Here is a 16,589-nt window from a genome sequence, read left to right on the forward strand (position 1 = left end):
ACGGTTGGATGGCATCACTGACTCGCTGGACATGGGTTTGGGTGGACTCCGGGAGTTGGTGGTGGACAGGGAAGCCTGCCGTGCTGTAGTTCATGGGGTCACAAAGAGTCAGACATGACTGAGTGATTGAACTCAACTGAACTGAACTGAACTCTTAATCTGAGTTAGATGTTCCTCCTCTGTGCTTTCTTCTAATATAACACTTATGACACTAAAATAAAAATATATTTTTTGTGCAATAGATTTTGAGCTTCTTGGGTGAACCAACTTGTTATCTACATTGTTTTATACTTCCAAGGCAGAGAACAATAAAGGACAGTGAGTTAATGCTCAATACGTTTCTGTTGTATAAATTTTATATGCTGAAAATTTTGGCAAGTGAAGAGGAAAATTTTAATCCAACTGTCAATGTCCTCAAGAAATGTGGAGAAATATTGTGGAATGTAACAGCTAAGGTTATGCTAAAAGTGATATAACCCAACTAGAATGACACTTACAATCATAACTAATGGTATAAAAATCATTCACACAGAGCAATGGTTTTCAGTGTTACTTGGGCATTAGATTAGTTGAGATAGTTGCATTATAAATTTAGCTACATTGGTTTTAGTCAGTGAAATTCACTTTCAAATGGTGTGAAGTGAGACCCAGATATCAGTTTTTATTTGAAGTTTCTGAGTAATTGCAAGAGACATTATATTTGCTAAGTCTACCATAATAAAGAACTACAGGCTTGGTGGCTTAAGTAAAAGGAAATATTTTTCCACAGTTACAAAGCTCCAAGTTCAAAGCCAGGATTACCAGCAAATTTGGTTTTGTCCTAAGGTCACTTTTCCAGGATAGCAAAACACCATCTCTCATTGTGCCCTCCCAAGGTATTTTCTCTGTGTTTGCAAAGAATGCCTGTTTATATGTTTGAATTTCCTGGTCTTATAAGGACATCAGTCAGGTAGCTACCACACAATTGCAATCATCTCACATGCTAGCAAAGTAAAGGTCAAAATTCTACAAGTTAAACTTCAGGACTACATGAACCGAGAACTTCCAGATATTCAAGCTAGATTTAGAAAAGGCAGAGGAACCAGAGTCTAAATTGTCAACACCTATTGGATCATAGAAAAAGCAAGAGGATTCCAGAAAATCATCTATATCTGTTTCATTGACGATGCTAAAGTCATCAACAGTGTGGATCACAACAAACTGTGGATAATTCTTAAAGGGAAGGGAATGCCAGACTACCTTACCTGCCTCCTGAGAAACCATGTATGTAGGTCAAGAAGCAACAGTTACAACTGGGTGTAGAACAACAGACTGGTTACAAATCGAGAAAGGAGTATGTCAAGATTGCAAATTATCACCCTGCTTATTTGACTTATATGCAGAGTACATCATGAAAAATACCATGATACATGAAGTACAAGCTGGAATCAAGATTTCAGACGAAAATATCAATATTTTTATATTGATAGATGACATTACACTTATGGCAGAAAGCAAAGGAGAACTAAAAAGTCTCTTGATACAGTGAAAGGGGAAGATGCAAAAGCTGGCTAAAAGCTAAACATTCAAAAAATGAAGATAATGGCATCTGGTCCCATCACTTCATGGCAAACAGATGAGAAAAGAATGTAAACAGTGACAGACTTTATTTTCTTGGGCTCCAAAATCACTGCAGATAGTGAATGAAACCATGAAAGTAAAAGGTGCTTGCTCCTGGAAGAAAAGCTATGACCAACCTAGACAGCATGTTAAAAAGCAGAGACATTATTTTGCTGACAAAGGTCTGTCTAGTCAAAGCTATGTTTTTTCCAGTAGTCATGTATGCTTGTGAGAATTGGACCATAAAGAAAGCTGAAGGCCAAAGAGTTGATGCTCTTGAATTGTGGTGTTGGAGAAGACTCTTGAGAGTCCCTTGGACTGAAAGGAGATCAAATCTGTCAATCCTAAAGGAAATCAGTCCTGAATGTTCATTGGAAGGACTGATGCTAAAGCTGAAGTTCCAATACTTTGGCCACCTGAAGCGAAGCACTGACTCATTGGAAAAGATCCTGATGTTGGGAAAGATTGAAGGCAGGAGGAAAAGGGGACAAGAGAGGATGAGATGGTTAGATGGCATCACCGACTTGATCGACATGAGTTTGAGCAGGCTCTGGGAGTTTGTGATTGACAGGGAAGCCTGGCATGCTGCAGTCCATGGGTTCACAAAGAGTCAGACATGACTGACCAACTGAACTCAACTGAACTGAATGGCCTCATTTTGACTTAATCACATTTTTAAGACCTTATCTCTAAGTATAGTCACATTCTGAAATAATAAGTGTTAGGGATTCAACAGATCAACTTTTTGGAGACACAATTCAGACCTATAACAGACATCCAATACAACTGTACTTTTTCACATATTGAAAATGTACAATTAATGAATTTTGTGATAAGTATACATTTGTTCAGTCCAGTTCAGTTCAGTCGCTCAGTAGTGTCCAACTCTTTAAATAATCTCAATCAACATACTGACCATATTCATCACTCCCAACACTTTCTTCTTGTCGCTTTACAATCTGTCCCTTTTATTCTCCTCCTTACACTCAGGTAACCACTGATCTGCCTTATATTACTATAAGTAGTTTGCATTTTTTAGTATTGTATTTAAAGTTTGTCATACATTATGCACATTTTATCTGGTTTCAGTGTAATGCAACAACATTCTGCGATTACTCTGTGTAGTTGCCCACATGAATAGTTCATCCTATTTTAAAATGGGAAGAAGTTCTAAATAGAAAATTTCCGAAGAAGACATAAAACTGACCAACAGACACATGGAATGATGCTCAACATCACTAATCATCAAGGAAATGCAAATAAAAATCACAAAAAGCTATCATTTGAAAACTGTTAGTATGGCTATCATCAAGAAGATAAGAAACTACAGGTGTTGGTAAGGGTGTGGTAAAAAGGAAATCCTCTTACATTTGGGGGAATTTAAATTGGTCAAACCACTATGTAAAACAATATTTTAAAAAATTAAAAATAGAATTACCGTACAATTCAGCAGTTACACTTCTGAGTATATACAAGAAGGAAATGAAAATAAGATTTTGACAAAACATATGTCCAACAGCAAATGAATGGATACAAAGTTATTTATATATATGTATACATATATATACACACACACACACACACACACATACATATATATATATCAAGTAAGTCAAGGACTTCGCCCAGTCGTGTCTGACTCTTTGCGACCCCATGGACTGTAGACTGCCAGGCTCCTCTGTCCATTGAATTCTCCAGGCAAGAATACTGGAGTGGACCAGCCCCAAGCATCCTGTATCCTACATTGAACCTGGACTGGCGATTTGTTTCTTATATGATATTATACATGTTTCAATGCCATTCTCCCAAATCATCCCACCCTCTGGGGTTCAGAATTTGGAACACGTGTACACTCATGGTGGATTCATGTTGATGTGTGGCAAAACCAATACACTATTTTAAAGCAATTAGCCTCCAATTAAAATAAATAAATTTAGATTTTAAAAAAATACAGAAAAAAAAAAAAAAAAAGAATACTGGAGTGGGTTACCATTTCCTTCTCCAGGGGATCTCCCTGACCCAGGGATCAAACCTGGGTCTCCTGCATTGGAGGCAGACGCTTTAACCTCTGAGCCACCAGGGAAGCCCATATATATATATATATATATATGTGTGTGTGTGTGTGTGTGTGTGTGTGTGTGTGTGTGTGTGTGTGTGTGTGTGTGTGTATATATATATATATATAGAGAGAGAGAGAGCGCTTAGTCACTGAGGCATGTCCACCTTTTTGTGACTCCATGTACTATAGCCCACGAGGCTCCTGTTTCCATGGGGATTGTCATGGTGTAATGTGGGTTGCCATACCCTTCTCAAGGAGATCTTTGTGACCCAGGGATAGAACCCAGGTCTCTTACATTGCAGGTGGATTCTTTACCATCCAAGTCACCATGGAAGCCCAAGAATACTGAAGTGGGCAGTTTATCCCTTCTCCAAGTGATCTTCCTGACCCAGGAATTTAATCAGGGTCTCCTGCATTGCAGGCAGATTCTTTACCAGCTGACCTACCAAAGAAGTCCATATATATGTGTGTGTGTGTATACATATATATATATATATATATATATATATATATATATATATATATATATATATATATACACAATGGTATATTACTCAGCCATGAAAGCGGAGGATACCCTTTCATTTGTGACAACATGGATTGTCCCTGAGCAAATTATCCTAAATGAGATAAGTCAGAGAAGGACAAGTGCTATGTAAGATGACAAATGTAAAATGCAAAAAAAAAAAAATAAATAAATAAACGACATAAAGAGTAAAATGGTGATTATCGGGGAGGAACAAGATAAGAGTGGCAGTGTTCAAAGGCACAAATTTGTAATATGCAGTAAATAAGCCACAGAGATCTAATATATAGTACAAAGAATATAGATAATAATACTATACTATAATTATATAATGTGATAAATATCACTACATTAGCAATATTACAAAAAGTAACACTTTACACTTTAAACTTATGCAATGTTGCATGTCTAGTTTTTTTTTAATTAAAAACGATTCATTCCTTATTATTGATCAGTAGATTTAATTATATGGATAGAATATGAACTATTTACCTATTCACATGTTGAGGGATATTTGGATAATTTACAGTTTCAATCATTACAAATAAAACTAATATGAAGCTTCTCATACGATTCTTTGCAGTGACATACACATATGCTTTCATTTCTCTTGTGTAGTATCTAAGAATGAAATGGTCAGATTGTATGATAAAGTCTATTTTAATTTTATAAATGTAAAATTGTTTTCCAATGTACCTTTACAATTTGGTATAGATTGAATATTTGTGCCCCCTCTAAGATTCATATGTCAAAGCCTAATCCCCATGGTGATGGAACTTGCAGATGGGATCTTTGGAAAACAATCAAGTCACAGAGAAGCTGGCATGAGTGAGGTTAGTGCCTTATAGGAAAAGATGGCCTCTCTCTCTTTTCCTCATGTGAGGAAACAGCAAAAAGTAATCATCTATAAATCAGGAAGGGGGTACTCACAAAGAATCAAAAGGACTTGCACATTGATCTTAGATTTCCCCATCTCCAAATCTGTGAGAAATAAATTTCTGTTGTTAAAAATGCCTAGTGTGTGGTAATTGGTTATAATGGCCCAAAATGACTGAGGCATTGTTTCATATTCCGACCATCAGAGTATGACAGATCCAGTTTCTTCATATTTTTGCAAACACTTGGAAGGTCAGAACTCATAATTTGATAAAATTAAATTCTAGTGGATATGTAGAGATGTTGATTTAATTTTCATTTCCCTAATGTTAAATGACGTTCAGCACCTTGTCATTTACTAGCTTGTCTTCCTTACATCAGCTATGGCTTAAGATAATTTTTTTTAATTAAAAAAAAAAAAACTGGATTTGCCTTCATATTATTGAGCCCTATACATTCTTCATAAATTCTAGACATAAGTTCCTGCTTGGGTATATATTTTTCAATTATTTCTTCCCAGTGTGTGGCTTACTGTTTTATATTCTTAACAGTGTAGGTTTAAAGATTCAATTTTTTAATTTTGAAAAAAAATCACTTAAATGATTTTTGCAGCTTATGCTTCAAAAATCTATGAAAATCATAAACACAAACATAAGCACTAAAACAATAAAACTTCTAGAAGAAAACCTAGGGAACTATAGTACTGACCTTGAACTTGGAAAAAGATTGCAAAACTGGGCTACAAAAAGTGCGGTGGTGGTGGTTTAGTCACTAAGTCGCGTATGACTCTTGTAAACTCCATCAGTCAGTTCAGTTGCTCAGTCGTGTCTGACTCTTTGTGACCCCATGGACTACAGCATATCAGGCTTCCCTGTCCATCACCAACTCCTGGAACTTGCTAAAACTCATGTCCATCAAGTTGGTGATGCCATACAACTGTCTTGTCTTCTGCCTTTGCCTTCTCCTCCTGCTTTCAATATTTCCCAAATGAGTCAGTACTTCACACCAGGTGGCCAAAGTATTGGAGTTTCAGCTTTAGCATCAGTCATTCCAATGAATATTCAGGACTGCTTTCCTTTAGGATTGACTGGCTTGATGTCTTTGCAGTCCAAGGGACTCTGAAGAGACTTCTCCCAACACCACAGTTCAAAAGCATCAATTCTTTGGCCCTCAGCTTTCTTTATGGTCCAATTCTTATATCCATACATGACTACTAGAAAAACTATAGCTTTGAATAGATGGACCTTTGTTGGCAAAGTAATGTTTCTGTTTTTTAATATGCTGTCTAAGTTGGTCATAGCTTTTCTTCCAAGGAGCAAGAGTCTTAGTTTCATGGCTTCAGTCACCACCTGCAATGATTTTGGAGCCCAAGAAAATAAAGTCTATCACTGTTTCCATTGTCTCCCATCTATTTGCCATGAAGTGATGGGAGCAGATGCCATGATCTTCATTTTTTTGAATGTTAAGTTTTAAGCCAACATTTCTTCTTTCCTCTTTCACTTTCACCAAGAGACTCTTTAGTTCTTCATTTCTGCCATAAGAGTGGTGTCATCTGCCTATCTGAGGTTGTTGATATTTCTCTGAGCAATCGATTCCAACTTGTGCTTCACCAGTTCAGCATATAAGTCAAATAAGCAAGGTGACAATATACAGCCTTGACATACTCCTTTTCCAATTTGGAAGTAGTCTGTTGTTCCATGTCCAGTTCTAACTGTTGCTTCTTGAACTGCATACAGATTTATAAGGAGACGGGTAAGGTGGTCTGCTATCCCCATCTTTTGAAGAATTATCAACAGTTTGTTGTCATCCACACAGTCAAAGGTTTGGTATAGTCAATAAAGCAGAAGTAGATATTCTTCTGGAAGTCTTTGGCTTTTTTAATGATCCAATGGATGTTGGCAATTTGATCTCTGGTTCCTCTGCCTTTACTAAAACCAGCTTGGACACCTAGAATTTCACAATTCACTTACTGTTGAAGCCTGGCTTGGAACATTTTGAGTATTAATTTGCTATCTTGTGAGACAAGTGCTATTGTGTGGTAGTTTGAACATTCTTTGGCATTGCTTCTTTGGGATTGGAATGAAATCTGGCCTTTTCCAGTCCTGTGGCCACTGCAGAGTTTTGCAAATTTGCTGGCATATTGAGTGCAGCTCTTTCACAACATCATCTTTTAGGATTTGAAATAGCTCAACTTGGAATTACATTGCCTCCACTAGCTTTGTTTGTAGTGACACTTCCTAAGTCCCATTTGACTTTGCATTTCAAGTGACTGGCTCTAGGAAGTGACCATACCATTGTGGTTGTCTGGATCATCAAGATCTTTTTTGTTTAGTTCCTCTGTGCATTCTTGCCACCTCTTCTTAATATCTTATACTTCTGGAAGTTCCATACCATTGCTGTCCTTTATTATGCCCATCTTTGCATGAAATGTTCCCTTGGTGTCTCCAATTTCAGTGAAGAGATCTTCAGTCATTCCCATTTTATTGTTTTCCTCCAATTTTCATTGATCACTGATGAAGGATCAGTGGAGAAATAACTCCAGAAACAATGAAGGGATGGAGCCAAAGCAAACACAATACCCAGCTGTGGATGTACTGGTGATAGAAGCAAGGTCCCATGCTGTAAAGAGCTATATATTGCATAGGAACCTGGAATGACAGGTCCATGAATCAAGGCAAATTGGAAGTGGTCAAACAAGAGACGGCAAGAGTGAACATTGACATTCTAGGAATCAGCGAACTAAAATGGACTGGAATGGGTGAATTTAAATCAGATAACCATTATATCTATTATTGCGGGCCAGAATACCTCAGAAGAAATGGAGAAGCCATCATGGTCAACAAAAGAGTCTGAAATGCAGTACTTGGATGCAATCTTAAAAACGACAGAATGATCTCTGATCGTCTCCAAGGCAAACCATTCAATATCACAGTTATCCAAGTCTATGCCCCAACCAGTAATGCTGAAGAAGCTGAAGTTGAATGGTTTTATGAAGATCTACAAGACCTTTTGGAACTAACACCCAAAAAAGATGTCCTTTTCATTATAGGGGACTGGAATGCAAAAGTAGGAAGCCAAGAAACACCTGGGGTAACAGGCAAATTTGGCCTTGGAATGTGGAATGAAGCAGGGCAAAGACTAATAGAGTTTTGCCAAGAAAATGCACTGGTCATAGCAAACATCCTCTTCCAACAACACAAGAGAAGACTCTACAGATGGACATCACCAGATGGTCAACACCGAAATCAGATTGATAATATTCTTTGGAGCCAAAGATAGAGAAGCTCTATACAGTCAACAAAATCAAGACTAGGAGCTGACTGTGGCTCATATTATGAACTCCTTATTACCAAATTCAGCCTCAAATTGAAGGAAGTAGGGAAAACCGCTAGACCATTCAGGTATGACCTAAATCAAATCCCCTATGATTATACAGTGGAAGTAAGAAATAGATTTAAGGGCCTAGATCTAATACATACAGTGCCTGATGAACTATGGAATGAGGTTCATGACATTGTATAGGAGACAGGGATCAAGCCATCCCCATGGAAAAGAAATGCATAAAAGCAAAATAGCTGTCTGGGGAGGCCTTACAAATAGCTGTGAAAAGAAGAGAAGTGAAAAGCAAAGGAGAAAAGGAAAGATATAAGCATCTGAATGTAGAGTTCCAGAGAAAAGCAAGAAGAGGCAAGAAAGCCTTCTTCAGTGATCAATGCAAAGAAATAAAGGAAAAGAATAGAATGGGAAAGACTATAGATCTCTTCAAGAAAATTAGAGATACCAAGGGAACATTTCATGCAAAGATGGGCTCGATAAAGGACAGAAATGGTACGGACCTAACAGAAGCAGAAGATACTAAGAAGAGGTGGCAAGAATACACAGAAGAACTGTACAAAAAAGATCTTCATGACCCAGATAATCATGATGGTGTGATCACTAATTTAGCGCCAGACATCCTGGAATGTGAAGTCAAGTGAGCCTTGGAAAGCATCGCTACGAACAAAGCTAGTGGAGGTGATGGCATTCCAGTGGAGCTATTTCAAATCCTGAAAGATGATGCTGTGAAAGTGTTGCACTCAATATGCCAGTAAATTTGGAAAACTCAACAGTGGCCACAGGACTGGAAAAGGTCAGTTTTCATTCCAATTCCAAAGAAAGGCAATGCCAAAGAATGCTCAAACTACCACACAATTGCACTCATCTCACATGCTAATAAAGTAATGCTCAAAATTCTCCAAGCCAGGCTTCAGCAATACGTGAACTGTGAACTTCCTGATGTTCAAGCTGGTTTTAGAAAAGGCAGAGGAACCAGAGAACAAATTGCCAACATTCTCTGGATCATGGAAAAAGCAAGAGAGTTCCAGAAAAACATCTATTTCTGCTTTCTTGACTATGCCAAAGCCTTTGACTGTGTGGATCACAATAAACTGTGGAAAATTCTGAGAAAGATGGGAATACCAGACCACCTGACCTGCCTCTTGAGAAATCTGTTTGCAGGTCAGGAAGCAACAGTTAGAACTGGACATAGAACAACAGACTGGTTCCAAATAGGAAAAGGAGTATGTCAAGGCTGTATATTGTCACCCTGCTTATTTAACTTCTATGCAGAGTACATCATGAGAAACGCTGGACTGGAAGAAACACAAGCTAGAATCAAGATTGCCGGGAGAAATATCAATAACCTCAGATATGCAGATGACACCACCCTTATGGCAGAAAGTGAAGAGGAACTAAAAAGCCTCTTGATGAAAGTGAAAGAGGAGAGTGAAAAAGTTGACCTAAAGCTCAACATTCAGAAAACGAAGATCATGGCATCTGGGCCCATCACTTTATGGGAAATAGATGGGGAAACAGTAGAAACAGTGTCAGGCTTTATTTTGGGGGGCTCCAAAATCACTGCAGATGGTGATTTCAGCCATGAAATTAAAAGACGTTTATTCCTTGGAAGAAAAGTTATGACCAAGCTAGATAGTATATTCAAAACCAGAGACATTACTTTGCCGACTAAGGTCCGTCTAGTCAAGGCTATGGTTTTTCCTGTGGTCATGTATGGATGTGAAATTTGGACTGTGAAGAAGGCTGAGTGCCGAAGAATTGATGCTTTTGAACTGTGGTGTTGGAGAAGACTCTTGAGAGTTCCTTGGACTGCAAGGACATCCAACCAGTCCATTCTGAAGGAGATCAGCCCTGGGATTTCTTTGGAAGGAATGATGCTAAAGCTGAAACTCCAGTACTTTCACCACCTCATGTGAAGATTTGACTCTTTGGAAAAGACTCTGATGCTGGGAGGGATTGGGGGCAGGAGGAGAGGGGGTCGACAGAGATTGATATGGCTGGATGGCATCACTGACTCAATGGACGTGAGTCTGAGTGAACTCCAGGAGTTGGTGATGGACAGGGAGGCCTGGCGTGCTGCGATTCATGGGTTCGCAAAGAGTCAGACACGACTGAACGACTGACCTGAACTGAAGGCTTTCTTATCTCTCCTTACTATTCTTTGGAACTCTGCATTCAGATGGGTATATCTTTTCTTTTCTCTTTTGCCTTAGCTTCTCTTCATTTCTCAAATATTTGTAAGGCCTCCTCAGACAACCATTTTACCTTTTGCATATTTTTTTTTTCTCTTGGGAATGATCTTGATCACCATTCCCTGTATAATATCATGAAAGCTCCATTCATAGTGGTTCAGGCACTTGTCTATCAGATCTAATCCCTTGAAGCTATTTTTATTTCCACTGTATAATCATAAGTGCTTTGATTTAGGTCCCACCTAAATGATCTAGTGGTTTTCCCTACTTTCTTCTATTTATGTCTGAATTTTGCAAATACGATTTCATGATCTGAGCCACAGTCAGCTCCCAGTCTTGTTTTTGAACTATATAGAGCTTTTCCATTCTTGGCTTCAAAGAATATAAGCAATCTAATTTCAGTTTTGACCATCTGGTGATGTCCATGTGTAGAGTCTTCTCTTGTGTTGTTGGAAGAGGGCCTTTGCTATGACCAATGCATTCTCTTCACAAAACTCTATTAGTCTTTGCCCTGCTTCATTTTGTACTCCAAGGCCAAATTTTCTTGTTACTCCAGGTATCTCTTGACTTCCTACTTTTGCTTTCCAGTCCCCTATGATGAAAAGGACATCTTTTTTGAAGTTACTTCTTGAAGGTCTTGTAGGTCATTATAGAATTGTTCAACTTTAGCTTTTTGGCATTAGCAGTTGGGGCATAGACTCAGAGTACTGTGAATGGTTTGCCTTGGAGACGATCAGAGATAATTCTGTCGTTTTTGAGATTGCATCCAAGTACTGCATTTTGGACTCTTTTTTTGGCCTATGAAGGACTCCATTTCTTCTAAGTGATTCTTGCCCATAGTAGTAGATACAGTGGTCATCTGAATTAAATTCGCCCATTCTGGTTCACTTTTAGTTCACTGATTCCTAAAATGTTGATATTCACTCTTGCCATCTCCTGTTTGACCACTTCCAATTTACGTGATTCATGGATCTAACATTCCAGGTTCCTATGAGATATAAAGAGAGTGGAGTGTTGAATCATTGATTCTTTTGAACTATAGTGTTGGAGAAGATTCTTGAGAGTCCCTTGGACTGCAAGGAGATACAACCAGTCAATCTTAAAGGGAATCAGTCCTTGAATATTCATTGGAAAGACTGATGTTGAAGCTGAAACTCCAATACTTTGTCCACCTGGTGCAAAGGACTGACTCATTTGAAAAGACTCTGATGCTTGAAAAGATTGAAGGTGGGAGGAGAAGGGAATGACAGAGGATAAGATGGTTGGATGGCATCACTAACTCAATGGACATGAGTTTGAGTAATCTCCAGGAGCTGGTGATGGACACAGAGGCCTGGTGTGCTTCAGTCCATGGGGTCACAAAGAGTCGGACATGACTGGGCAACTGATCTGAACTGAACTGATGCCATATTGCTCTTTACAGCATCAAACTTTACTTCCATCATCAGTCACATCCACAACTGTGTGTTGTTTTCACTTTTGCTCTGTCTATTCATTCTTTCTGAACTTACTTCTCCATGGCTCTCCAGTAGTATATTGGGCACCTACCAACCTAGGGAATTAATTGTTCAATGTCCTATCTTTTTACTTTTTCATACTGCTCATGGCTTTCCCATGGCAAGAATACTGAAGTGGTTTGTCATTCCCTCTTTCAGTGGACCACGTTTTTTCAGAACTCTCCACCATGACCCATTCTTCTTCAGTGGTCCTACATGGCATGGCTCATAGTTTCATTGAGTTAACAAGGCTGTGGTCCATGTGATGAGTTTGGTTAGTTTTCTGTGATTCTGGTTTTCATTCTGTCTGCCTTGTGATGGATAAGGATAAGAGGCTAATGGAAGCTTCCTGATGGGAGCGACTGACTGTGGGGGAAACTAGGTCTTTTTCTGATGGGCTGGGCCATGCTCAGTAAATCTTTAATCCAATTTTCTTTTAATGGGCTAGCTTGTGTTCCCTCATTGTTTGACGTGAGAACCAACTATGATAGGGGTAATGAAGATAATGGAGACCTCTTTCAAAAGGTCTCTTGCACGTACTCTTGTATTCAGTGCCCCTGATCCTGCAGCAAACCCATGCCTCCACTGGAGACTCCTGGACACTCATTGGCAAGTCTGGGTCAGTCTCTTGTGGGGTCACAGCTCCTTTTACCTGGGTCCTGGTGCACACAATGGTTGTTAGTGCCCTGTAAGTGTCTGTTTCCCCAGACCTGTGTAAGTTCTGTAATCAAGTCCCACTGGCCTCCAAAGTCAAATTCCCTGGTGAATTTGTAACTGAATAGATCTTAGTATTCTTGCCTGGATAATCCCATGGACAGAGGAGACTGGTGTGTTGCAGTCCACTGGGTCACAAAAAGTCAGACAGGACTTAGCCACTGAACAACAAGAAGTACATAGAAATACATTGATTTGATTTTTTTTCTTTTTATCAATCTGTTACCTTTGACACTTGCAAAGCTCACATATTCACTCTGATAGCTTTTCTGAAGAGTCCTTTAAAGTTCTTAAATAGACAAACATGACATATGTGGGAAAAAGCAGTTTTACTGTCTTCTGCATGTACTTTATTTTTCTTGCCTGCTTGCACTCCTTATGACCTCCAGTACAATATGAAATACAAGGAAAAGATTGAAATTTTGCACCAGTTCCTGATCTTAGGGAAAAGTTATTCAGTCTTTTATAATGAAATATCATCTTAGTTGTAGATTTTTCTTAGTTATCCATTATCAGGTTGAGGAAGCTTCTTTCTATCCCCAGTTTGCTTAGAAATGTTGATTTGAATGTGTGTTTAATTTTGTCAAGTGATTTTTCTGCATTTATCATATAGTTTTTTCTCCTAATATGATGAATTTTTAAATTTTTTGAATGTTATAAGTTTTCATTTCATAAGATAAACTCCACATGATCATGGTGTGTTATTGTTTTTACATGTAGTTGGATTTAAGTTGCTAGAATTTTGTTATAAAATTTGTGTCCATATTAATTATGGATATTGGCCTTCAGTTTCTGTGTTTGTGTGCTATCTTTTTTTCTAGCTTTATTATGAAGGCAATGATAACCTAATAAAATGAGTTGGGGAATTCCCACTTATTTAATATTTTCTGGGAGAATTTGTATAGAATTTTTGACCCTAAATGTTTGACAGAATTATTCAATGAAACCATCTGATCTTGAAATTTTCTTGACAATAAAATTTTAACTAATAAGCCCACTTAAAAAAAAGAGATATAAGGATATTCATGTTTTTCTTAAATGAGCATTGGGAGTTCATTTCTTTCAAGGAATTTCTCTAGTTTACATTATGGTGTTTAAATTTATTAACATTAGTTTTCAATCTATTAGCTTTGTAATGTCTCTGTGGTCTATAGTGGCATCTTTCTTATTCCTAATATTTGTAATTTTTATTATATATCTATCCAATGAACCAGCTTTTGGCTTTTTTCTAGATTTTTTGAGATATTATTGACATAGTTATGACCAACCTAGATAGCATATTCAAAAGCAGAGACATTACTTTGCCGACTAAGGTCCGTCTAGTCAAGGCTATGGTTTTTCCTGTGGTCTTGTATGGGTGTGAGAGTTGGACTGTCAAGAAGGCTGAGCGCCAAAGAATTGATTCTTTTGAAGTGTGGAGTTGGAGAAGACTCTTGAGAGTCGCTTGGACTGCAAGGAGATCCAACCAGTCCATTCTGAAGAAGATCAGCCCAGGGATTTCTTTGGAAGGAATGATGCTAAAGCTGAAACTCTAGTACTTTGGCCACCTCACGGGAAGAGTTGACTCATTGGAGAAGACTCTGATGCTGGGAAGGATTGGGGGCAGATGGAGAAGGGGACGACAGAAGATGAGATGGCTGGATGGCATCACTGACTCGATGACTGTGAGTCTGAGTGAACTCCAGGAGTTGGTGATGGACAGGGAGGCCTGGCGTGCTGCGATTCATGGGGTCACAAAGAGTCGGACACGACTGAGTGACTGAACTGTACTGAACTGAACTGAAGGTTAAGATGTGCAGCATGCTTAATTTGTATAAATATAAGTATATAAATAAATAAATAAATAAATAAATAAATAAATATATATATATATATATATATATATATATATATATATATATATATATATATATATATAATGTATATACACACACACATATATTGTCGGAGAAGACAGTGGCACCCCACTCCAGTACTCTTGCCTGGAAAATCCCATGGATGGAGGAACCTGGTGGGCCACAGTCCATGGGGTCTCTAAGAGTCAGACATGACTGAGTGACTTCACATTCACTTCTCACTTTCATGCCTTGGAGAAAGAAATGGCAACCCACTCCAGGGTTCTTGCCTGGAGAATCCCAGGGATGGGGGAGCCTGGTGGGCTGCTGTCTGTGGGATCACACAGAGTCGGACACGACTGAAGCAACTTAGCAGCAGCAGCAGCACATATATTGTATTTATATATATATAAATATACACATATTATATGTATGTGTGTCATATATATATATATATATATATATATATATATATATATATATATATATATATATATAATACACACATATTGTGGGCTTCCCTGATGGGTCAGTTGATAAAGAATCTGCCTGCAATGCAGAAGACCTGGGTTCAATTCCTGAGTTGGGAAGATCCCCTGGAGGAGGGCAAAGCAACCCACTCCAGTATTCTTGCCTGGAGAATCCCCATGGACAGAGGAACCTGCCAGGCTACAGTCAACGTTGATTAACACCTCCATCCACTCAAATAATTATCATTTTTATGTGTAGCAACAACATTTAAGATCTACTATCTTAACAATTTTCAAGTATATAATACAAAGTGCTAATTATATTCACCATGCTGTACATTAAGAGATCTGTTTCACTTGAAGATCTGCAATGAGAAAATGTTTCGTCATCTTAAGGCATTTCACAGGTGAGAATAGTTTGAAAATTATTGTTTCTGAATAGGATTAAAGTTGCTCAGCTGTAGAAATACTTACCACCTGTCCTTTCATCTTTTTGCTTTAGCTAAGTAATCATTTTATTCTCTTTCTTTTTATTTATTTTTATATATTCTGAGAAATAATTTTCTTGGACTTAGACATCCATGTTTAACAGATATTTGATATTATAATGTGTTTTGCCAAGCTGATTTTAATTTAAGCACACAATATATGAATATTAATGAAAAGATTTGCAGGGTGTTTTCTGTTTGTTTGTTCTTGCATTTTGAATGACTCTTTTGGTATTTCCTGGTTTTCTCTTTGTGGGTCATGTTAAAATAAACACCTAGAGTTCTCTTTTGGTCCTGTATAAAGCTACTCAATTTAAAATAAAAATAGGGGCTTTTGAGAGTATTTTATTGTCCATACATATAGAGTAGAGCCTAAGATATTTTTCCTAGTCACCACATTCCATGTGGTTTAACAGTACAGAAATAACTGGCATGAAATATTCTTGAGAGTAGACTTCTTAGTGATATTTCCCTTCTTCACTTTTAATCAAATTCCTGAAAAAGACCTTAAGTCTGAAAATACAATAGTAACGATAATTATTAAAGAAGCTATATCAAATAAGCCATTTTGAACATTAAAATAGGCTTAATATATGTTTGGAACAATTGCATGCTTCTGAAGAAACATAACTGGTTAAAATTAGTAAGAGGGGAAACTTGAAACTTAAATAGTTACAAAGCAAGGACAGAGGAATTGAACAGCTGAGAATGTTCTTGTAACTTAAGAAATCTGATCATATATATCTTCTTGCTTATATACTTGCTGATTATGAGAATCCTAAATATGGAAGGAAAATTATTTCCTGAGGTATATCTGACTTTACTATACCAACCAGCTATTGAACAACTCAGAAGATGGTTATTCAACTTTTCCTCTGAGTTTATTATATACACATTCACATTTAAAGCTAAATCAAACTATTAACTAAAAAGCCCACTTCCAGTTTAGTATATATTGTAGTGCATCAGACAGTGATATTTCATGCAAAGTGGATTTC

At 37.7% G+C, this 16,589-nt stretch overlaps 1 non-coding gene across 1 annotated transcript; it reads right to left on the reverse strand.

Annotated features, from left to right (window-relative positions):
* Positions 1-3,609: 3,609 nt before the first annotated feature.
* TRNAW-CCA (transfer RNA tryptophan (anticodon CCA)) lies at positions 3,610-3,682 on the reverse strand. Its single transcript has one exon. It is a non-coding gene; the product is annotated as a tRNA-Trp (tRNA).
* Positions 3,683-16,589: the final 12,907 nt, after the last annotated feature.

The sequence above is a fragment of the Capricornis sumatraensis genome, chromosome X, assembly GCF_032405125.1.
Source record: "Capricornis sumatraensis isolate serow.1 chromosome X, serow.2, whole genome shotgun sequence".
NCBI lineage: Eukaryota > Metazoa > Chordata > Mammalia > Artiodactyla > Bovidae > Capricornis > Capricornis sumatraensis.